This window comes from Melospiza melodia, chromosome 3, assembly GCF_035770615.1.
Source record: "Melospiza melodia melodia isolate bMelMel2 chromosome 3, bMelMel2.pri, whole genome shotgun sequence".
NCBI classification, from domain to species: Eukaryota; Metazoa; Chordata; class Aves; order Passeriformes; family Passerellidae; genus Melospiza; species Melospiza melodia.
In genome coordinates this window covers 138,078,384-138,103,328 of record NC_086196.1, presented here as the reverse complement: position 1 = coordinate 138,103,328, position 24,945 = coordinate 138,078,384, and the positions used below count along the sequence as shown (strand labels likewise).

At 40.2% G+C, this 24,945-nt stretch overlaps 1 long non-coding RNA gene across 1 annotated transcript; it reads right to left on the bottom strand.

Moving 5' to 3' along the window:
• Nucleotides 1-539: 539 nt before the first annotated feature.
• On the bottom strand, nucleotides 540-22,602 carry LOC134416500 (uncharacterized). The gene is made up of 3 exons (XR_010027286.1): nucleotides 22,562-22,602; nucleotides 19,461-19,560; nucleotides 540-557 (listed from the first exon to the last, which is right to left on the bottom strand). It is a non-coding gene; the product is annotated as an uncharacterized LOC134416500 (long non-coding RNA).
• Between the last annotated feature and the right edge of the window lie 2,343 nt (nucleotides 22,603-24,945).

Sequence of the window (24,945 nt, the reverse complement as noted above, 5' to 3'; positions counted from 1 at the left end):
GTGCCAGAACCTGGAGGAGGTTTTGGTCTTTAATCTGCAAATAAAAACACACAAAATTATCAAAAATCAGTAAAATCGGCAAAATCTGCCCTCTTTTCCATCTGTGCCACACAGAGATCCTGGCAGGTTCATCCAGGTCTGTTTGTGAAAACACGAAAAATCAACTTAGAGCTGTGCCTGGAGGAGGTTTTGGTCTTCAGTCTGCAAATAAAACACACAAAATGGTCAAAAACCAGCAAAATCAGCAAAATCAGCAAAATGGGAGCTCCTTTCCATCTGTGCCACAGAGATCCCGGCAGGTTCCTCCTGTTCTGCCACACAAACAGTCTGGGAAAACACCACAAATCAACTCACAAGTGCCAGAACCTGGAGGAGGTTTTGGTCTTTAATCTGCAAATGAAAACACCCAAAATTGTCAAAAACCAGCAAAATCAGCAAAATGTGAGCTCCTTTCCATCTGTGCCCCACAGAGATCCTGGCAGGTTCATCCAGGTTTGTCTGTGAAAACACCAAAAATCAACTCAGAGCTGTGCCTGGATGAGGTGCTGGTCTTCAATCTGCAAATAAAACACACAAAATGGTCAAAAATCAGCAAAAACCAGCAAAATCAGCAAAATGGGAGCTCCTTTCCATCTGTGCCACAGAGATGGAGGTTCATCCTGTTCTGTTTGTCTGTGGAAAACACAAAAAATCAACTCAGAGCTGCGCCTGCCTGAGGTGCTGGTCTTTAATCTGCAAATGAAACACACAAAATGGTCAAAAACCAGCAAAAACCAGCAAAATCAGCAAAATGGGAGCTCCTTTCCATCTGTGCCACACAGATGCAGGCAGAAGGATCAAACACACCCAGCTGCAGGTGTGGGGAAACACCAAAAATCCAATCATAGATGTTTGTGCCTGCCTGAGGGTTTGGTCTGCAGCTGCAGCCCAAAATCAACTAAAAACACCCAAAATCACCAAAAAAACCACCAAAATCACCAAAATCTGCCCTCTTTTCCATCTGTGCCACAGAGATCCCGGCAGGTTCCTCCTGTTCTGCCACACAAACAGTCTGGGAAAACACCACAAATCAACTCACAAGTGCCAGAACCTGGAGGAGGTTTTGGTCTTTAATCTGCAAATGAAAATACCCAAAATTATCAAAAAATCAGTAAAATCAGAAAAATGTAAGCTCCTTTCCATCTGTGCCCCACAGAGATCCTGGCAGGTTCATCCTGTTCTGTCTGTGAAAACACCAAAAATCACCTCAGAGCTGTGCCTGGATGAGGTTTTGGTCTTCAGTCTGCAAATAAAACACACAAAATGGTCAAAAATTAGCAAAAATCAGAAAAATGTGAGCTCCTTTCCATCCGTGCCACACAGAGATCCCGGCAGGTTCCTCCTGTTCTGCCACACAGTCTGGGAAAACACCACAAATCAACTCACAAGTGCCAGAACCTGGAGGAGGTTTTGGTCTTTAATCAGCAAATAAAACACACAAAATTGTCAAAAATCAGTAAAATCAGCAAAATGTGAGCTCCTTTCCATCTGTGCCACAGAGAGATCCTGGCAGGTTCATCCTGGTCTGTTTGTGAAAACACCAAAAATCACCTCAGAGCTGTGCCTGCTGAGGTTTTGGTCTTTAATCTGCAAATAAAACACATAAAATTAGCAAAAATCAGCAAAAATCAGCAAAATGGGAGCTCCTTTCCATCTGTGCCACAGAGATCCAGGCAGAAGGATCAAACACAAGCAGCTGCAGGTGTGGGGAAACACCAAAATTCAACTCACAGCTGGCTGAGGGTTTGGTGCTCAGCCTCACAGAAACACCCAAAATCACAAAAAATACACCCAAAATTACCAAAAAATACCAAAAATCTCCAAAATCTGCCTCTTTTCCATCTGTGCCACACAGATCCAGGCAGAAGGATCAAACACACCCAGCTGCAGGTGTGGGGAAACACCAAAAATCCAATCATAGATGTTTGTGCCTGCCTGAGGGTTTGGTCCGTGGCAGCAACCAGAAACACCCAAAATCACCCAAAATACACCCAAAATCACCAAAAAACACCCAAAATACCTAAATCTGCCTCTTTTCCATCTGTGCCACACAGATGCAGGCAGAAGGATTAAACACACCCAGCTGCAGGGTGTGCAAACACCAAAAATCCAATCATAGCTTCCCTTACCTGGCTGAAGTTTTGGTCTTCAGCTGCAACCAGAAACACCCAAAATCACCCTAAATCACTAAAAAACACCAAAAATCACTAAAAAACATGAAAATCACCAAAATCTGCCTCCTTTCCACCTGTGCCACACAGATCCGGGCAGGTTCCTCCAGTTCTGCTGCACAAAGGGTCTGGGAAACACCAGAAATCACCTCAGAGCTGTGCCTGCCTGAGGGATTGGTCTGCAGCTGAAACCAGAAACACCCAAAATCAACTAAAAACACCCAAAATCACCAAAAAATGCCCAAAATACCTAAATCTGCCTTCTTTTCCATAGATGGCACACAGATCCAGGCAGAAGGATCAAACACACCCAGCTGCAGGTGTGGGGAAACACCAAAAATCACCTCAGAGCTGTGCCTGCCTGAGGGTTTGGTCTGCAGCTGCAACCAGAAACACCCAAAATCAACTAAAAACAACCAAAATCACCAAAAAAACACCCAAAATACCAAAATCTGTCTTCTTTTCCATAGATGGCACACAGATCCAGGCAGAAGGATCAAACACACCCAGTTGCAGGGTGTGCAAACACCAAAAATCAACTCACAGCTGCCTGAGGGTTTGGTCTGCAGCTGCAACCAGAAACACCCAAAATCACCCAAAATACACCCAAAATCACCAAAAAACGCCAAAAATCATCAAAATCTGCCCTCTTTTCCATCTGTGCCACACAGAGATCCTGGCAGGTTCCTCCTGTTCTGCTACACAAAGAGTTCCAGTGTGAGGGCAAACACCAAACATCAACTCACAGCTGATCGTGCCTGCTGAGGGACTGGGGTTCAGCCTCACAGAAACACCCAAAATCACCCAAAATACACCCAAAATCTCCAAAAAATGCCCAAAATCTCCAAAATCTGCCTCTTTTCCATCTGTGCCACACAGATGCAGGCAGAAGGATCAAACACAAGCAGCTGCGGGGAAACACCAAAAATCACCTCAGAGCTGTGCCTGCTGAGGGTTTGGTCTGCAGCTGCAACCAAAAACACACAAAATCAACTAAAAACATCCAAAATCACCAAAAAACACCCAAAATACCAAAATCTGCCTCTTTTCCATCTGTGCCACACAGATCCAGGCAGAAGGATTAAACACAAGCAGCTGCAGGGTGTGCAAACACCAAAAATCAACTCACAGCTTCCCTTACCTGGCTGAAGTTTTGGTCTTCAGCTGCAACCAGAAACACCCAAAATCATCAAAATACACCAAATAACACCAAAAAACACCCAAAATACCTAAATCTGCCTCTTTTCCATCTGTGCCACAGAGATCCAGGCAGAAGGATCAAACACACCCAGTTGCAGGGTGTGCAAACACCAAAAATCAACTCACAGCTGGCTGAGGGTTTGGCCTTCAGGCTGCAACCAGAAACACCCAAAATCAACTAAAAACACCAAAAAACACCAAAAATTCACCAAAAATCAACGAAAATCACCAAATCTGCTCTCCTTTCCAGCTGTGCCACACAGATGCAGGCAGATTTCTCCAAGCAGAGAATTAAACACACCCAGGGAGTGTGCAAACACCAACATTCACCTCACAGCTGTGCCTGGATGAGGGTTTGGTCCTCAGCCTGCAACCAGAGACACCCAAAATCACCAAAAATCACCCTAAATCACTAAAAACCACTCTAAAGCACTAAAAAACATGAAAATCACCAAAATCTGCCTCCTTTCCACCTGTGCCACACAGATCCAGGCAGGTTCCTCCAGTTCTGCTGCACAAAGAGTCTGGGAAACACCAAAAATCACCTCAGAGCTGTGCCTGCCTGAGGGATTGGTCTGCAGCTGCAACCAGAAACACCCAAAATCAACTAAAAACACCCAAAATCACCAAAAAATGCCCAAAATCTCCAAAATCTGCCTCTTTTCTATCTGTGCCACAGAGATCCAGGCAGAAGGATCAAACACACCCAGCTGCAGGTGTGGGGAAACACCAAAAATCCAATCATAGATGTTTGTGCCTGCCTGAGGGTTTGGTCCGTGGCTGCAACCAGAAACCCCCAAAATCACCCAAAATACACCCAAAATCACCAAAAAACACCCAAAATACCTAAATCTGCCTCTTTTCCATCTGTGCCACACAGATCCAGGCAAAAGGATTAAACACACCCAGCTGCAGGGTGTGCAAACACCAAAAATCCAATCATAGCTTCCCTTACCTGGCTGAAGTTTTGGTCTTCAGCTGCAACCAGAAACTCCCAAAATCATCAAAATACACCAAAAAACACCAAAAAACACCCAAAATACCAAAATCTGCCTCTTTTCCATCTGTGCCACACAGATCCAGGCAGAATGATCAAACACAAGCAGCTGCAGGGTGTGCAAACACCAAAAATCCAATCATAGCTTCCCTTACCTGGCTGAGGGTTTGGTCTGCAGCTGCCACCAGAAACACCCAAAATCACCCAAAATACCCCCAAAATCACCAAAAATTCACCAAAAATCAACCAAAATCACCAAATCTGCTCTCCTTTCCAGCTGTGCCACACAGGTGCAGGCAGATTTCTCCAGGCAGAGAATTAAACACACCCAGGGAGTGTGCAAACACCAAAAATCAACTCCCAGCTGTCACTGGGTTTTGATTTTCTGTGTCAGTGGGTTTTTATTTTATTTTCTGTGTCAGTGTTTTTTTTTATTTTATTTTCTGTGTTTTTATTTTCTGTCTGTGGTTTTTAATTTTCTGTGTCACTGTTTTTTTTTATTTTATTTTCTGTGTTTTTCCCCTAAATTTGCTTTTTTTCCTGATTTTTTCCAGGCTCCATTTTCAGGGATAATTCCTGATTGATGTTGAGTTGATGAACTGATGGCATTAATTGAACCCTACACTCAGCTGAGCTCTCCTCCAAAAGAAATTTAAAATTAAATTTAAAGGAATAAATTAATAATTATGGCAATAAAGTGGGGAAATTCGGGGTTTTTTGGCTCTGCAGAAATAAAGGAAAAAGGAATTTCTATAAAGAACAAATTCAAGGGTTTTTTTGTCCTCATAAATAAATAAAGGAAAAGTTTCTGTAAGTCACAAATTCAGGTTTTCTTACTTTACAGAAATACAGGAAGATGAAATTTCTGTAAAAAATAAATTCAGGTTTTATCACTGCACTTAAATAAAGGAAGAAAAAATTTCTATAAACATCAAATTCAGATTTTATTACTCAAAAAAAATAAAGGAAAAAGGAAATTCTACAAAGAACAAATTCAGGTTTTCTCACTCCACATAAATAAAGAAAAAATTCCTGTAAACAACAAATTCAGGAATTCTTATTCCACATAAATAAATAACGGAGGAGGAAATTTCTAGAAACAGAAAATTCAGGATTTCTTACTCTACATAAATAAAGAAGGGAAAAGTTTCTGTAAATAAGAAATTCAGGTTTTATTAGGCCACATAAATAAAGGAGGAAGAAAATTCTATAAATGTCAAATTCAGGAATTTTTACTCCAAATAAAAAATGGAGAAAAAATTTCTGTAAACATCAAATTCAGATTTTATTACTCCAAATAAATAAAGGAGAAAGGAATTTCTACAAAGAACAAATTCAGGATTTCTTACTCCACATAAATAAAGAAGAAATTCCTGTAAACAACAAATTCAGGAATTCTTATTCCACATAAATAAATAAAGGAGGAGGAAATTTCTAGAAACAAAAATTAAAAAATTCAGGATTTCTTATTCCACATAAATAAAGAAGGAAAAGTTTCTGTAAGTGAAAAATTCAGATTTTCTTACTCCACACAAATAAAGGAAGAAGAAATTTCTGTAAACATCAAATTCAGATTTTATTACTCCAAATAAATAAAGGAGAAAGGAATTTCTACAAAGAACAAATTCAGGTTTTCTTATTCCACATAAATAAAGAAGAAATTCCTGTAAACAACAAATTCAGGAATTCTTATTCCACATAAATAAATAAAGGAGGAGGAAATTTCTAGAAACAGAAAATTCAGGTTTTCTTACTCTACATAAATAAAGAAGGGAAAAGTTTCTGTAAATAAGAAATTCAGGTTTTATTAGGCCACATAAATAAAGGAGGAAGAAATTTCTATAAAGAACAAATTCAGGAATTTTTACTGCAAATAAAAAATGGAGAAAAAATTTCTGTAAACAGCAAATTCAGATTTTATTACTCCAAATAAATAAAGGAGAAAGGAATTTCTGTAAAGAACAAATTCAGGTTTTCTTACTCCACATAAATAAAGAAAAAATTCCTGTAAACAACAAATTCAGGAATTCTTATTCCACATAAATCAATAAAGGAGGAGGAAATTTCTAGAAACAAAAAATTCAGGATTTCTTACGCTACATAAATAAAAAAGGGAAAAGTTTCTGTAAATAAGAAATTCAGGTTTTCTTACTCCACATAAATAAAGAAAAAATTCCTGTAAACAACAAATTCAGGAATTCTTATTCCACATAAATAAATAACGGAGGAAGAAATTTCTAGAAACAAAAAATAAAAATTTCAGGATTTCTTACTCTACATAAATAAAGAAGGGAAAAGTTTCTGTAAATAAGAAATTCAGCTTTTATTATTCCACATAAATAAAGGAGGAAGAAAATTCTGTAAAGAACAAATTCAGGAATTTTTACTCCACATAAATAATGGAGAAAATAATTTCTGTAAACAACAAATTCAGATTTTATTACTCCAAATAAATAAAGGAGAAAGGAATTTCTACAAAGAACAAATTCAGGTTTTCTTACTCCAGATAAATAAAGAAAAAGTTCCTGTAAACAACAAATTCAGGAATTCTTATTCCACATAAATAAATAACGGAGGAGGAAATTTCAAGAAACAAAAATTTAAAAATTCAGGTTTTCTTATTCCACATAAATAAAGAAGGAAAAAGTTTCTGTAAGTGAAAAATTCTGATTTTCTTACTCCACAAAAATAAAGGAAGAAGAAATTTCTGTAAACAACAAATTCAGATTTTATTACTCAAAATAAATAAAGGAGAAAGGAATTTCTACAAAGAACAAATTCAGGTTTTCTTACTCCATATAAATAAAGAAAAAATTCCTGTAAACAACAAATTCAGGAATTCTTATTCCACATAAATAAATAACGGAGGAGGAAATTTCTAGAAACAAAAATTAAAAATTTCAGGATTTCTTACTCTACATAAATAAAGAAGGGAAAAGTTTCTGTAAATAAGAAATTCAGATTTTCTTACTCCACACAAATAAAGGAAGAAAAAATTTCTATAAACATCAAATTCAGATTTTATTACTCCAAATAAATAAAGGAGAAAGGAATTTCTATAAAGAACAAATTCAGGTTTTCTTACTCCACATAAATAAAGAAAAAATTCCTGTAAACAACAAATTCAGAAATTCTTATTCCACATAAATAAATAAAGGAGGAGGAAATTTCTAGAAACAGAAAATTCAGGATTTCTTACTCTACATAAATAAACAAAACAGGAAAAAATTTCTGTAAATTAAAAAGGTTTTATTACTCCAAAGGAATAATGGAGAAAGAAATTTCTATAAAGAATAAATTCAGATTTTCTTCCTTTACAGAAATAAGGGAGGAAGGAATTTCTGTAAACAGGAAATTCAGGATTTCCTTCTCTACATAAATAAAGAACAAAAAACTTTCTGTAAATAACAAATTCAGGTTTTATTACTCTACTTAAAAAAAGGAAGAAAAAATTTCTATAAACATCAAATTCGGATTTTATTACTCCAAATAAATAAAGGAGAAAGGAATTTCTATAAAGAACAAATTCAGGTTTTCTTACTCCACATAAATAAAGAAAAAATTCCTGTAAACAACAAATTCAGAAATTCTTATTCCACATAAATAAATAAAGGAGGAGGAAATTTCTAGAAACAAAAATTAAAAAATTCAGGTTTTCTTATTCCACATAAATAAAGAAGGAAAAAGTTTCTGTAAGTGAAAAATTCAGATTTTCTTACTCCACACAAATAAAGGAAAAGGAAATGTCTATAAACAACAAATTCAGATTTTATTACTCCAAATAAGTCAAGGAGAAAGGAATTTCTATGAAGAACAAATTCAGGTTTTCTTACTCCACATAAATAAAGAAAAAATTCCTGTAAACAACAAATTCAGGAATTCTTATTCCACATAAATAAATAAAGGAGGAGGAAATTTCTAGAAACAAAAAATAAAACATTCAGGATTTCTTATTCCACATAAATAAAGAAGGAAAAAGTTTCTGTAAGTGAAAAATTCAGATTTTCTTACTCCACAAAAATAAAGGAAGAAAAAATTTCTATAAACATCAAATTCAGATTTTATTACTCCAAATAAATAAAGGAGAAAGGAATTTCTACGAAGAACAAATTCAGGTTTTCTTACTCCACATAAATAAAGAAAAAATTCCTGTAAAGAACAAATTCAGGAATTCTTATTCCACATAAATAAATAACGGAGGAGGAAATTTCTAGAAACAAAAATTAAAAATTTCAGGATTTCTTACTCTACATAAATAAAGAAGGGAAAAGTTTCTGTAAATAAGAAATTCAGGTTTTATTACTCCACATAAATAAAGGAGAAAGAAATTTCTATAAAGAACAAATTCAGGATTTTTTACTCCACTTAAATAATGGAGAAAAAATTTCTGTAAACAACAAATTCGGATTTTATTACTCCAAATAAGTCAAGGAAAAAGGAATTTCTATGAAGAACAAATTCAGGATTTCTTACTCCACATAAATAAAGAAGAAATTCCTGTAAACAACAAATTCAGGAATTCTTATTCCACATAAATAAATAAAGGAGGAGGAAATTTCTAGAAACAAAAAATTCAGGATTTCTTACTCTACATAAATAAAGAAGGAAAAAGTTTCTGTAAGTGAAAAATTCAGCATTTTTTACTCCACACAAATAAAGGAAAAGGAAATTTCTATAAACAAAAAATTCAGATTTTATTACTCCAAATAAATAAAGGAGAAAGGAATTTCTACGAAGAACAAATTCAGGTTTTCTTACTCCACATAAATAAAGAAAAAATTCCTGTAAACAACAAATTCAGGAATTCTTATTCCACATAAATAAATAAAGGAGGAAGAAATTTCTAGAAACAAAAAATTCAGGATTTCTTACTCTACATAAATAAAAAAGGGAAAAGTTTCTGTAAATAAGAAATTCAGGTTTTATTAGGCCACATAAATAAAGGAGGAAGAAATTTCTGTAAATGTCAAATTCAGGATTTTTTACTCCACTTAAATAATGGAGAAAGGGATTTCTGTAATCAATAAATTCAGAATTTCTTCCTCCACATAAATAAAGGAGGAAGAAATTTCTATAAATGTCAAATTCAGGAATTTTTACTCCAAATAAATAATGGAGAAAAAAATTCTGTAAACAAGAAATTCAGGATTTCTTACTCTACATAAATAAAGAAGAAAAAAGTTTCTGTAAACAACAAATTCAGCATTTTTTACTCCACATAAATGAGAAAAAAAAATCTTATAAACAACAAATTCAGGATTTCTTACTCCACATAAATAAATAAAGGAAGATAAAATGTCTGTAAACAACAAATTCAGTTTTTATTGCTGTACATAAATGAAAGAGGAAGAAATTTCTGCAAAGAAGAAATTCAGGATTTTTTACTCCACAAATCTGAGGAACAAAGAAGTTTCTAGAAATGAATCTGGGTGGAACACATTGCTAAAAAATCAGATTTAATATTATTTCTAATGAATGTTTCCTTTTCCTGATGGATTTGGGACTAGGGAGGGATGGGGGGAAAAAGGTAAAAATAAAAATAAATAAAACAAATAAATAAAAATAATAAAAATGCAGTGAGAGTTTTGTGGAGATTTTCAAAAAATCCCTCCCTGCAGGAAATCAGCCCAGAATTTCCCATTTTTGGGGTTTTTTTTCACAGAAAATGTGTGAAAATGAGAGCTGAGGATGTTCCTCTCTCACAGCCCAGAATTTCCCAATTTTGGGGTTTTTTTTCACAGAAAATGTGTGAAAATGAGAGCTGAGGATGTTCCTCACTCACAGCCCAGAATTTCCCATTTTTGGGGGTTTTTTTCACAGAAAAAGGAGTGAAATGAGAGCTGAGGATGTTCCTCACTCACAGCCCAGAATTTCCCATTTTTGGGGGTTTTTTTTCACAGAAAATGTGTGAAAATGAGAGCTGAGGATGTTCCTCACTCACAGCCCAGAATTTCCCATTTTTGGGGGTTTTTTCACAGAAAATGTGTGAAAATGAGAGCTGAGGATGTTCCTCACTCACAGCCCAGAATTTCCCATTTTTGGGGGGTTTTTCACAGAAAAAGGAGTGAAATGAGAGCTGAGGATGTTCCTCACTCACAGCCCAGAATTTCCCATTTTTGGGGTTTTTTTCACAGAAAATGTGTGAAAATGAGAGCTGAGGATGTTCCTCTCTCACAGCCCAGAATTTCCCATTTTTGGGGGTTTTTTCACAGAAAAAGGAGTGAAATGAGAGCTGAGGATGTTCCTCTCTCACAGCCCAGAATTTCCCATTTTTGGGGGTTTTTTTCACAGAAAATGTGTGAAAATGAGAGCTGAGGATGTTCCTCACTCACAGCCCAGAATTTCCCATTTTTGGGGTTTTTTTCCACAGAAAATGTGTGAAAATGAGAGCTGAGGATGTTCCTCACTCACAGCCCAGAATTTCCCATTTTTGGGGGTTTTTTTCACAGAAAATGTGTGAAAATGAGAGCTGAGGATGTTCCTCACTGACAGCTCAGAATTTCCCATTTTTGGGGGTTTTTGATGAGAAAAAGGAGTGAAATGAGAGCTGAGGATGTTCCTCACTGACAGCTCAGAATTTCCCATTTTTGGGGTTTTTTTTCACAGAAAAAGGAGTGAAATGAGAGCTGAGGATGTTCCTCACTCACAGCCCAGAATTTCCCATTTTTGGGGTTTTTTTTCATATAAAAAGGAGTGAAATGAGAGCTGAGGATGTTCCTCACTCACAGCCCAGAATTTCCCATTTTTGGGGGGTTTTTTCACAGAAAATGTGTGAAAATGAGAGCTGAGGATGTTCCTCACTCACAGCCCAGAATTTCCCATTTTTGGGGGGTTTTTCACTGAAAAAGGAGTGAAATGAGAGCTGAGGATGTTCCTCACTCACAGCCCAGAATTTCTCTTTTTTTGGGGGTTTTTTCACAGAAAATGTGTGAAAATGAGAGCTGAGGATGTTCCTCACTCACAGCCCAGAATTTCCCATTTTTGGGGTTTTTGATGAGAAAAAGGAGTGAAATGAGAGCTGAGGATGTTCCTCACTCACAGCCCAGAATTTCCCATTTTTGGGGTTTTTTTCACAGAAAATGTGTGAAAATGAGAGCTGAGGATGTTCCTCACTCACAGCCCAGAATTTCCCATTTTTGGGGGTTTTTTTCACAGAAAAAGGAGTGAAATGAGAGCTGAGGATGTTCCTCACTCACAGCCCAGAATTTCCCATTTTTGGGGTTTTTTTCACAGAAAATGTGTGAAAATGAGAGCTGAGGATGTTCCTCACTCACAGCCCAGAATTTCCCATTTCTGGAGGTTTTTTTCACAGAAAAAGGAGTGAAATGAGAGCTGAGGATGTTCCTCACTCACAGCCCAGAATTTCCCATTTTTGGGGTTTTTGATGAGAAAAAGGAGTGAAATGAGAGCTGAGGATGTTCCTCTCTCACAGCCCAGAATTTCTCTTTTTTGGGGTTTTTTTTCACAGAAAATGTGTGAAAATGAGAGCTGAGGATGTTCCTCACTCACAGCCCAGAATTTCCCATTTTTGGGGGTTTTTTTTCACAGAAAATGTGTGAAAATGAGAGCTGAGGATGTTCCTCACTCACAGCCCAGAATTTCCCATTTTTGGGGGTTTTTTTCACAGAAAAAGGAGTGAAATGAGAGCTGAGGATGTTCCTCACTCACAGCCCAGAATTTCCCATTTTTGGGGCTTTTTTCACAGAAAATGTGTGAAAATGAGAGCTGAGGATGTTCCTCACTCACAGCCCAGAATTTCCCATTTTTGGGGGTTTTTTTCACAGAAAAAGGAGTGAAATGAGAGCTGAGGATGTTCCTCACTCACAGCCCAGAATTTCCATTTTTGGGGCTTTTTTCACAGAAAATGTGTGAAAATGAGAGCTGAGGATGTTCCTCACTCACAGCCCAGAATTTCCCATTTTTGGGGGTTTTTTTCACAGAAAATGTGTGAAAATGAGAGCTGAGGATGTTCCTCACTCACAGCCCAGAATTTCCCATTTTTGGGGTTTTTGATGAGAAAAAGGAGTGAAATGAGAGCTGAGGATGTTCCTCACTCACAGCCCAGAATTTCCCATTTTTGGGGGGTTTTTTCACAGAAAATGTGTGAAAATGAGAGCTGAGGATGTTCCTCACTCACAGCCCAGAATTTCCCATTTTTGGGGTTTTTTTTCACAGAAAATGTGTGAAAATGAGAGCTGAGGATGTTCCTCACTCACAGCCCAGAATTTCCCATTTTTGGGGTTTTTTTCACAGAAAAAGGAGTGAAATGAGAGCTGAGGATGTTCCTCACTCACAGCCCAGAATTTCCCATTTTTGGGGGTTTTTTTCACAGAAAATGTGTGAAAATGAGAGCTGAGGATGTTCCTCACTCACAGCCCAGAATTTCCCATTTTTGGGGGGTTTATATCAGAAAAAGGAGTGAAATGAGAGCTGAGGATGTTCCTCACTCACAGCCCAGAATTTCCCATTTTTGGGGGGTTTTTTTCACAGAAAAAGGAGTGAAATGAGAGCTGAGGATGTTCCTCACTCACAGCCCAGAATTTCCCATTTTTGGGGGTTTTGATCAGAAAAAGGAGTGAAATGAGAGCTGAGGATGTTCCTCACTCACAGCCCAGAATTTCTCTTTTTTTGGGGTTTTTTTCACAGAAAATGTGTGAAAATGAGAGCTGAGGATGTTCCTCACTCACAGCCCAGAATTTCCCATTTTTGGGTTTTTTTTCACAGAAAAAGGAGTGAAATGAGAGCTGAGGATGTTCCTCACTCACAGCCCAGAATTTCCCATTTTTGGGGGTTTTTCACAGAAAATGTGTGAAATGAGAGCTGAGGATGTTCCTCACTCACAGCCCAGAATTTCCCATTTTTGGGTTTTTTTTCACAGAAATTGTGTGAAATGAGAGCTGAGGATGTTCCTCACTCACAGCCCAGAATTTCTCTTTTTTTGGGGTTTTTTTTCACAGAAAATGCGTGAAAATGAGAGCTGAGGATGTTCCTCACTCACAGCCCAGAATTTCCCATTTTTGGGGTTTTTTTCACAGAAAAAGGAGTGAAATGAGAGCTGAGGATGTTCCTCACTCACAGCCCAGAATTTCCCATTTTTGGGGTTTTTCACAGAAAATGTGTGAAAATGAGAGCTGAGGATGTTCCTCACTCACAGCCCAGAATTTCCCATTTTTGGGGGGTTTTTTTCACAGAAAAAGGAGTGAAATGAGAGCTGAGGATGTTCCTCACTCACAGCCCAGAATTTCCCATTTTTGGGGTTTTTTTTCACAGAAAATGTGTGAAAATGAGAGCTGAGGATGTTCCTCACTCACAGCCCAGAATTTCCCATTTTTGGGGGTTTTTTTCACAGAAAATGTGTGAAAATGAGAGCTGAGGATGTTCCTCACTCACAGCCCAGAATTTCCCATTTTTGGGGGTTTTTTTCACAGAAAATGTGTGAAAATGAGAGCTGAGGATGTTCCTCACTCACAGCCCAGAATTTCCCATTTTTGGGGTTTTTTTTCACAGAAAAAGGAGTGAAATGAGAGCTGAGGATGTTCCTCACTCACAGCCCAGAATTTCCCATTTTTGGGGTTTTTTTCACAGAAAAAGGAGTGAAATGAGAGCTGAGGATGTTCCTCACTCACAGCCCAGAATTTCCCATTTTTGGGGTTTTTTTCACAGAAAATGTGTGAAAATGAGAGCTGAGGATGTTCCTCACTCACAGCCCAGAATTTCCCATTTTTGGGGGTTTTGATGAGAAAAAGGAGTGAAATGAGAGCTGAGGATGTTCCTCACTCACAGCCCAGAATTTCCCATTTTTGGGGTTTTTTTTCACAGAAAATGTGTGAAAATGAGAGCTGAGGATGTTCCTCACTCACAGCCCAGAATTTCCCATTTTTGGGGTTTTTTTCACAGAAAATGTGTGAAAATGAGAGCTGAGGATGTTCCTCACTCACAGCCCAGAATTTCCCATTTTTGGGGGTTTTTTCACAGAAAAAGGAGTGAAATGAGAGCTGAGGATGTTCCTCACTCACAGCCCAGAATTTCCCATTTTTGGGGGTTTTTTTCACAGAAAAAGGAGTGAAATGAGAGCTGAGGATGTTCCTCTCTCACAGCCCAGAATTTCCCATTTTTGGGGTTTTTTTCACAGAAAATGTGTGAAAATGAGAGCTGAGGATGTTCCTCACTCACAGCCCAGAATTTCCCATTTTTGGGAGTTTTTTTCACAGAAAATGTGTGAAATGAGAGCTGAGGATGTTCCTCACTCACAGCCCAGAATTTCCCATTTTTGGGAGTTTTTTTCACAGAAAATGTGTGAAAATGAGAGCTGAGGATGTTCCTCACTCACAGCCCAGAATTTCCCATTTTTGGGGGTTTTTTTCACAGAAAAAGGAGTGAAATGAGAGCTGAGGATGTTCCTCACTCACAGCCCAGAATTTCCCATTTTTGGGGGTTTTTTCACAGAAAATGTGTGAAAATGAGAGCTGAGGATGTTCCTCACTCACAGCCCAGAATTTCCCATTTTTGGGGGTTTTTTCACAGAAAATGTGTGAAAATGAGAGCTGAGGATGTTCCTCACTCACAGCCCAGAATTTCCCATTTTTGGGGGTTTTTTCACAGAAAAAGGAGTGAAATGAGAGCTGAGGATGTTCCTCACTCACAGCCCAGAATTTCCCATTTTTGGGGGTTTATATCAGAAAAAGGAGTGAAATGAGAGCTGAGGATGTTCCTCACTCACAGCCCAGAATTTCCCATTTTTGGGGTTTTTTTTCACAGAAAATGTGTGAAAATGAGAGCTGAGGATGTTCCTCACTCACAGCCCAGAATTTCCCATTTTTGGGGGTTTTTTTCACAGAAAATGTGTGAAAATGAGAGCTGAGGATGTTCCTCACTCACAGCCCAAAATTTCTCTTTTTTTGGGGTTTTTTTTCACAGAAAATGTGTGAAAATGAGAGCTGAGGATGTTCCTCACTCACAGCCCAGAATTTCCCATTTTTGGGATTTTTTTTCACAGAAAAAGGAGTGAAATGAGAGCTGAGGATGTTCCTCACTCACAGCCCAGAATTTCCCATTTTTGGGGTTTTTTTTCACAGAAAATGTGTGAAAATGAGAGCTGAGGATGTTCCTCACTCACAGCCCAGAATTTCCCATTTTTGGGGTTTTTTCACAGAAAAAAAAAGTGAAATGAGAGCTGAGGATGTTCCTCACTCACAGCCCAGAATTTCCCATTTTTGGGGGGTTTTTCACAGAAAAAGGAGTGAAATGAGAGCTGAGGATGTTCCTCACTCACAGCCCAGAATTTCCCATTTTTGGGGTTTTTTTCACAGAAAAAGGAGTGAAATGAGAGCTGAGGATGTTCCTCACTCACAGCCCAGAATTTCCCATTTTTGGGGGTTTTTGATGAGAAAAAGGAGTGAAATGAGAGCTGAGGATGTTCCTCACTCACAGCCCAGAATTTCCCATTTTTGGGGTTTTTTTTTCACAGAAAATGTGTGAAATGAGAGCTGAGGATGTTCCTCACTCACAGCCCAGAATTTCTCTTTTTTTGGGGTTTTTTTTCACAGAAAATGTGTGAAAATGAGAGCTGAGGATGTTCCTCACTCACAGCCCAGAATTTCCCATTTTTGGGGTTTTTTTGATCAGAAAAAGGAGTGAAATGAGAGCTGAGGATGTTCCTCACTCACAGCCCAGAATTTCCCATTTTTGGGGGTTTTTTTCACAGAAAATGTGTGAAAATGAGAGCTGAGGATGTTCCTCACTCACAGCCCAGAATTTCTCTTTTTTTGGGACTTTTTTTCACAGAAAATGTGTGAAAATGAGAGCTGAGGATGTTCCTCACTCACAGCCCAGAATTTCTCTTTTTTTGGGACTTTTTTTCACAGAAAATGTGTGAAAATGAGAGCTGAGGATGTTCCTCACTCACAGCCCAGAATTTCTCTTTTTTTGGGACTTTTTTTCACAGAAAATGTGTGAAAATGAGAGCTGAGGATGTTCCTCACTCACAGCCCAGAATTTCCCATTTTTGGGATGTTTTTCACAGAAAATGTGTGAAAATGAGAGCTGAGGATGTTCCTCACTCACAGCCCAGAATTTCCCATTTTTGGGGTTTTTTTTTCACAGAAAATGTGTGAAAATGAGAGCTGAGGATGTTCCTCACTCACAGCCCAGAATTTCCCATTTTTGGGGGAGTTTTTTTCACAGAAAAAGGAGTGAAATGAGAGCTGAGGATGTTCCTCACTCACAGCCCAGAATTTCCCATTTTTGGGGGTTTTTTTCACAGAAAATGTGTGAAAATGAGAGCTGAGGATGTTCCTCACTCACAGCCCAGAATTTCCCATTTTTGGGGGTTTTTTCACAGAAAAAGGAGTGAAATGAGAGCTGAGGATGTTCCTCACTCACAGCCCAGAATTTCCCATTTTTGGGGGTTTTTTTCACAGAAAATGTGTGAAAATGAGAGCTGAGGATGTTCCTCACTCACAGCCCAGAATTTCCCATTTTTGGGGTTTTTTTTCACAGAAAATGTGTGAAAATGAGAGCTGAGGATGTTCCTCACTCACAGCCCAGAATTTCCCATTTTTGGGGGTTTTTTTCACAGAAAAAGGAGTGAAATGAGAGCTGAGGATGTTCCTCACTCACAGCCCAGAATTTCCCATTTTTGGGGGGTTTTTTCACAGAAAATGTGTGAAAATGAGAGCTGAGGATGTTCCTCACTCACAGCCCAGAATTTCCCATTTTTGGGGTTTTTTTTCACAGAAAAAGGAGTGAAATGAGAGCTGAGGATGTTCCTCACTCACAGCCCAGAATTTCCCATTTTTGGGGTTTTTTTTTTCACAGAAAAAGGAGTGAAATGAGAGCTGAGGATGTTCCTCACTCACAGCCCAGAATTTCCCATTTTTGGGGTTTTTTTCACAGAAAATGTGTGAAAATGAGAGCTGAGGATGTTCCTCACTCACAGCCCAGAATTTCCCATTTTTGGGGGTTTTTTCACAGAAAAAGGAGTGAAATGAGAGCTGAGGATGTTCCTCACTCACAGCCCAGAATTTCCCATTTTTGGGGGTTTTTTTCATATAAAAAGGAGTGAAATGAGAGCTGAGGATGTTCCTCACTCACAGCCCAGAATTTCCCATTTTTGGGGGTTTTTTTCATATAAAAAGGAGTGAAATGAGAGCTGAGGATGTTCCTCACTCACAGCCCAGAATTTCCCATTTTTGGGGGTTTTTTCACAGAAAAAGGAGTGAAATGAGAGCTGAGGATGTTCCTCACTCACAGCCCAGAATTTCCCATTTTTGGGGGTTTTTTTCACAGAAAATGTGTGAAAATGAGAGCTGAGGATGTTCCTCACTCACAGCCCAGAATTTCTCTTTTTTTGGGGTTTTTTTTCACAGAAAAAGGAGTGAAATGAGAGCTGAGGATGTTCCTCACTCACAGCCCAGAATTTCCCATTTTTGGGGGGTTTTTCACAGAAAATGTGTGAAAATGAGAGCTGAGGATGTTCCTCACTCACAGCCCAGAATTTCCCATTTTTGGGGTTTTTTTCATATAAAAAGGAGTGAAATGAGAGCTGAGGATGTTCCTCACTCACAGCCCAGAATTTCCCATTTTTGGGGGTTTTTTTCATATAAAAAGGAGTGAAATGAGAGCTGAGGATGTTCCTCACTCACAGCCCAGAATTTCCCATTTTTGGGGTTTTTTTTCACAGAAAAAGGAGTGAAATGAGAGCTGAGGATGTTCCTCACTCACAGCCCAGAATTTCCCATTTTTGGGGGTTTTTTTCACAGAAAATGTGTGAAATGAGAGCTGAGGATGTTCCTCACTCACAGCCCAGAATTTCCCATTTTTGGGGTTTTTTTCACAGAAAATGTGTGAAAATGAGAGCTGAGGATGTTCCTCACTCACAGCCCAGAATTTCCCATTTTTGGGGTTTTTTTTCACAGAAAATGTGTGAAAATGAGAGCTGAGGATGTTCCTCACTCACAGCCCAGAATTTCCCATTTTTGGGGGTTTTTTCATATAAAAAGGAGTGAAATGAGAGCTGAGGATGTTCCTCACTCACAGCCCAGAATTTCCCATTTTTGGGGGTTTTTTTCACAGAAAAAGGAGTGAAATGAGAGCTGAGGATGTTCCTCACTCACAGCCCAGAATTTCCCATTTTTGGGGGTTTTTTCACAGAAAAAGGAGTGAAATGAGAGCTGAGGATGTTCCTCACTCACAGCCCAGAATTTCCCATTTTTGGGGTTTTTTTCACAGAAAAAGGAGTGAAATGAGAGCTGAGGATGTTCCTCACTCACAGCCCAGAATTTCCCATTTTTGGGGGGTTTATATCAGAAAAAGGAGTGAAATGAGAGCTGAGGATGTTCCTCACTCACAGCCCAGAATTTCCCATTTTTGGGGGATTTTTGATCAGAAAAAGGAGTGAAATGAGAGCTGAGGATGTTCCTCACTCACAGCCCAGAATTTCCCATTTTTGGGTTTTTTTCACAGAAAAAGGAGTGAAATGAGAGCTGAGGATGTTCCTCACTCACAGCCCAGAATTTCCCATTTTTGGGGGTTTTTTCACAGAAAAAGGAGTGAAATGCGAGCTGAGGATGTTCCTCACTCACAGCCCAGAATTTCCCATTTTTGGGGGTTTTTTCATATAAAAAGGAGTGAAATGAGAGCTGAGGATGTTCCTCACTCACAGCCCAGAATTTCCCATTTTTGGGGGGTTTTTCACAGAAAAAGGAGTGAAATGAGAGCTGAGGATGTTCCTCACTCACAGCCCAGAATTTCTCTTTTTTTGGGGTTTTTTTCACAGAAAATGTGTGAAAATGAGAGCTGAGGATGTTCCTCACTCACAGCCCAGAATTTCCCATTTTTGGGAGTTTTTTTCACAGAAAATGTGTGAAAATGAGAGCTGAGGATGTTCCTCACTCACAGCCCAGAATTTCCCATTTTTGGGGGTTTTTGATGAGAAAAAGGAGTGAAATGAGAGCTGAGGATGTTCCTCACTCACAGCCCAGAATTTCCCATTTTTGGGGTTTTTTTTCACAGAAAATGTGTGAAAATGAGAGCTGAGGATGTTCCTCTCTCACCTGTTCACATCCACGTCCCTGCCCTGCTCGTGGGCCTCCAGCAGCTGCTTTATGATGTCTCCAATGGCCATCACCATCAGCTCGGCCTGGCTCTGCTCCCCTGTACCACAAATGGGGGAAAAAAGGGAAAAAAAACAGAGAAAAATTAGAGATTTTCTTGCTTGCCATAACCCAGCCTGAAATTCCTGTGAAAAAAGGGGCAAAAGCAGAGAAAAATCAGAGATTTTCCTGCTCGTCAGAGCCCGGCTTGAAATTGCTGTGGAAAACAGGATTCGCTTGGTTTTAAAATTTTCAAAGTGTCATAGGAATAAAATGGTTATAAAAATAATTATAAAAATTATAAAAATTATAAATTTATAAAATAAAATAATAGAGTGATAATAATATTAATACAATCAGAGTAATAACAATATTGCAATTAGAGTAATAATAATAATTTGGACATTTTGAATTAGGACAATGTGAGATAATAGAGATAAAATTTTTGGATGTCCGGGTAACTTTTTCTGGGTAAAATAAGCCAAAAAAAGGACACAGATTAACAGAGGATTAACCCTTAAAAACAACAGCCTGTTGCATATTCATGCATCAATTCCATTCAAACACAGGATTCTGTCTGCTCATCCTCAGCTTCTTCCTCTGAGTCCTGACAGCAGAAGTTCATTTCTTCTGATACCAGAGCAATAAATTCTTTATCTCTGAAAGATTCGGGTGTCCTGTGGCTGCTATCTCTTTTAAAAAAGTATCCTACATAGCAGAGTTTCTATTTTAACATTTTTTATAACCTAAGACTATATTTACCACACGACTTAAGAGAATGAATCCAGCATCACTTTCTAACACAGCACATCTCATATTCATTTGAATATTTGCAAAAAGCCAATTATAAAATACGTGCATTTTGCACATTCCTGTCACAGAACCGTGGAATGGTTCAGGATGGAAAAGGGCTCCAGAGTTCGACCATTCCCAGCAATTCCAGGGCCACCAAGTGTCCCCAAGTGCCACATCCACGGGGATTTGAAATTGAAATTTGAAATGGTTGGGTGGGAATGGTTCAGGGTGGGAATGGGTCAGGATGGAAAAGAGCTCTGGAATTCAAACACTCCCAGCAACTCCAGGGCCACCAAGTGTCCCCAAATGCCACATCCACGGGGATTTTAAATTGAAATTTAAAATTGAAATTCCTGCCAGGGAACCGTGGAATGGGTCAGGCTGGAGAAGAGCACGGACTTAAAACACTCCCAGCAATTCCAGGGCCACCAAGTGTCCCCAAATGCCACATCCAGGGGAATTTAAACTGAAATTTAAAATTGAAATTCCTGCCAGGGAACCGTGGAATGGGTCAGGCTGGGAAAGAGCACGGAGTGCAAACACTCGCAGCAATTCCAGGGCCACCCGTGTCCCCAAGTGCCACATCCACGGGGATTTTAAATTGAAATTTAAAATGGTTGGGTGGGAATTGGTTCAGGGTGGGAATGGGTCAGGATGGAAAAGAGCTCTGGAATTCAAACACTCGCAGCAATTCCAGGGCCACCAAGTGTCCCCAAGTGCCACATCCACGGGGATTTTAAATTGAAATTTAAAATTGAAATTCCTGTCACGGAACCGTGGAATGGTTCAGGCTGGGAAAGAGCACGGAGTGCAAACACTCCCAGCAATTCCAGGGCCACCCGTGTCCCCAAATGCCACATCCAGGGGAATTTAAACTGAAATTTAAAACTGAAATTCCTGTCAGGGAACCGTGGAATGGTTCAGGCTGGGAAAGAGCACGGAGTTCAAACATTCCCAGCAATTCCAGGGCCACCCGTGTCCCCAATCCCACATTCACGGGGATTTTAAATTCCCCCGGGGATGGGGATTCCAGCACTGCCCTGAGCAGCGGTGCCAGGGCTGGGCAGCCCTTTAAGGGTGGAAATTCCTGCTTTTATACAATTTAAAACCTGCTGTTATCCAATTTAACCCTCCCCCGGCACAGCTCGAGGCCGTTTCCCCTCACGCCGTCCAGAGAGTTTAAACTGAAATTTAAAATTGAAATTCCTGTCACGGAACCGTGGAATGGTTCAGGCTGGGAAAGAGCACGGAATTCAAACATTCCCAGCAATTCCAGGGCCACCCGTGTCCCCAATCCCACATCCACGGGGATTTTAAATTCCCCCGGGGATGGGGATTCCAGCACTGCCCTGAGCAGCTGTGCCAGGGCTGGGCAGCCCTCTAAGGGTGGAAATTCCTGCTTTTATACAATTTAAAACCTGCTGTTATCCAATTTAAATCTCCTGTTATCCAATTTAACCCTCCCCCGGCACAGCTCGAGGCCGTTTCCCCTCACGCCGTCCACAGAGTTTAAATTGAAATTTAAAATTGAAATTCCTGCCAGGGAACCGTGGAATGGTTCAGGCAGGGAAAGAGCACGGAATTCAAACATTCCCAGCAATTCCAGGGCCACCCGTGTCCCCAATCCCACATCCACGGGGATTTTAAATTCCCCCGGGGATGGGGATTCCAGCACTGCCCTCGGCAGCTGTGCCAGGGCTGGGCAGCCCTCTAAGGGTGGAAATTCCTGCTTTTATACAATTTAAAACCTGCTGTTATCCAATTTAACCCTCCCGCGGCACAGCTCGAGGCCGTTTCCCCTCACGCCGTCCAGAGAGTTTAAACTGAAATTTAAAACTGAAATTCCTGTCACGGAACCGTGGAATGGTTCAGGCAGGGAAAGAGCACGGAATTCAAACATTCCCAGCAATTCCAGGGCCACCAAGTGTCCCCAATCCCACATCCACGGGGATTTTAAATTCCCCCAGGGATGGGGATTCCAGCACTGCCCTCGGCAACTGTGCCAGGGCTGGGCAGCCCTCTAAGGGTGGAAATTCCTGCTTTAATACAATTTAAAACCTGCTGTTATCCAATTTAACCCTCCCGCGGCACAGCTCGAGGCCGTTTCCCCTCACGCCGTCCCCGGCTGTCCCCTCACGTCAGGGAGTCCTGCAGAGCCCCCCGAGCCTCCTTTCCTCCACGCACAGCCCCCCCATCTCCCTCACCCCGCTCCATTCCCTCTCCCGGACACGTTCCAGCCCCTCAGGTATTTTCGTTTTATTTTTTACCTTTCCCATTTTTCTTTTTCTGCTTCATCCCGGCGGATCCCGCGGCCTGGCCCGTTGCGTTGCCGTAAAGCGACGCCGGCCCGCGCTGTCGCGAAAGCGCCGTAAAGGGAATTGCGGTTCCGCCATCAGCCACCGGGGGGCGCCGGGACCGCACCGAGAGGGGAGCGGGGACACCCCCCGCGATTTTGGGGGAAAATCTCGGGATTTGGGGGTTCTGGGCGTCACCCTGGGTTTGGGGAGGGGGTTTGGGGTCTCCCGGCCCTCCTGCCAGTGTGGGTGCTCGGTTGGATGCTGTTTGTGGGAAGTTGTGGTGTCAGGTGAAGGCAGGGTCACGCGGATCAAGGAGTCAATGAAGGAATCAATTAAGGAATCAATTAAGGAATCAATTAAGGAATCGTGGAATTAGGGAATCAGGGAATCGCACGATCGCAGTGTCAGAGGGTCATGGAGTCTCAGAAGTGCAGAACGTGGAATTGTGGAATCACAGGGTGATGGAATCTCAGAGTCACAGAGTCAGAATCACAAAATCATGGAATCACAGACTCAGAGAATCCCAGAATTGTGGAATGATGGAATCATGGAATCTCAGAATCTCAGAGTCACGGAATCTCACAATCACAGAGTCAGAATCACAAAATCATGGAATCACAGACTCAGAGAATCCCAGAACTGCAGAGTGATGGAATCATGGAATCACAGAATGTCAGAGTCAGAATCACAAAAATATGGAATCATGGAATCTCAGAATCTCACAGCCACAGTCAGAATCACAAAATCGTGGAATCACAGACCCCCAGAATCCCAGAACTGCACAGTGATGGAATCATGGAATCACAGAATCTCAGAGTCATGGAATCTCACAATCACAGAGTCAGAATCACAAAATCATGGAATCACAGACTCAGAGAATCCCAGAATTGTGGAATGATGGAATCATGGAATCTCAGAATCTCAGAGTCATGGAATCTCACAATCACAGAGTCAGAATGACAAAATTGTGGAATCACAGACTCCCAGAATCCCAGAACTGTGGAACGATGGAATCATGGAATCACAGAATGTCAGAGCCATAGAGTCAGAATCACAAAATCATGGAATCACAGACTGCCAGAATCCCAGAACTGTAGAGCAATGGAATCACAGAATCTCAGAGCCAGAATCACAAAATCATGGAATCACAGACTCCCAGAATCCCAGAATTATGGAATGATGGAATCACAGAATCTCAGAGTCATGGAATCTCACAATCACAGAGTCAGAATCACAAAATCATGGAATCACAGGCTCAGAGAATCCCAGAACTGCAGAGTGATGGAATCGTGGAATCACAGAATGTCAGAGTCAGAATCACAAAAGTATGGAATCATGGAATCTCAGAATCTCACAGCCACAGTCAGAATCACAAAATCGTGGAATCACAGACCCCCAGAATCCCAGAACTGCACAGTGATGGAATCATGGAATCACAGAATCTCAGAGCCATAGAGTCAGAATCACCAAATCATGGAATCACGGACTCTCAGAATCCCAGAACTGTGGAATGATGGAATCATGGAATCACAGAATCAGAGCGTCAGAGGGTCATGGAGTCTCAGAAGTGCAGAATGTGGAATTGTGGAATCACAGGGTGATGGAATCTCAGAGCCACAGTCAGAATCACCAAATCATGGAATCACAGACTCCCAGAATCCCAGAATTGTGGAATGATGGAATCATGGAATCTCAGAATCTCAGAGTCACGGAATCTCATAATCACAGAGTCAGAATCACCAAATCATGGAATCACAGACTCACAGAATCCCAGAACTGCAGAGTGATGGAATCATGGAATCACAGAATCTCAGAGTCACGGAATCTCAGAGTCACGGAGTCAGAATCACAAAATCATGGAATCACAGACCCCCAGAATCCCAGAACTGCACAGTGATGGAATCATGGAATCACAGAATCTCAGAGCCATAGAGTCAGAATCACCAAATCATGGAATCACGGACTCTCAGAATCCCAGAACTGTGGAACGATGGAATGATGGAATCACAGAATCAGAGTGTCAGAGAGTCCCGGAGTCTCAGAAGTGCAGAATGTGGAATTTTGGAATCACAGGGTGATGGAATCTCAGAGCCACAGTCAGAATGACAAAATCATGGAATCACGGGCTCCCAGAATCCCAGAATCATGGAATTAAAGAATCATAAAATCATGGAATCACAGGCTCAGAGAATCCCGGAATTGTGGAGTGACGGAATCACAGAATCTCAGAGTCATGGAATCTCACAATCACAGAGTCAGAATCACAAAATCATGGAATCACAGGCTCAGAGAGCAGAGTGACAGAATCATGGAATCACGGAATCTCAGAGAGTCACAGAGCCTCAGAAGTTCAG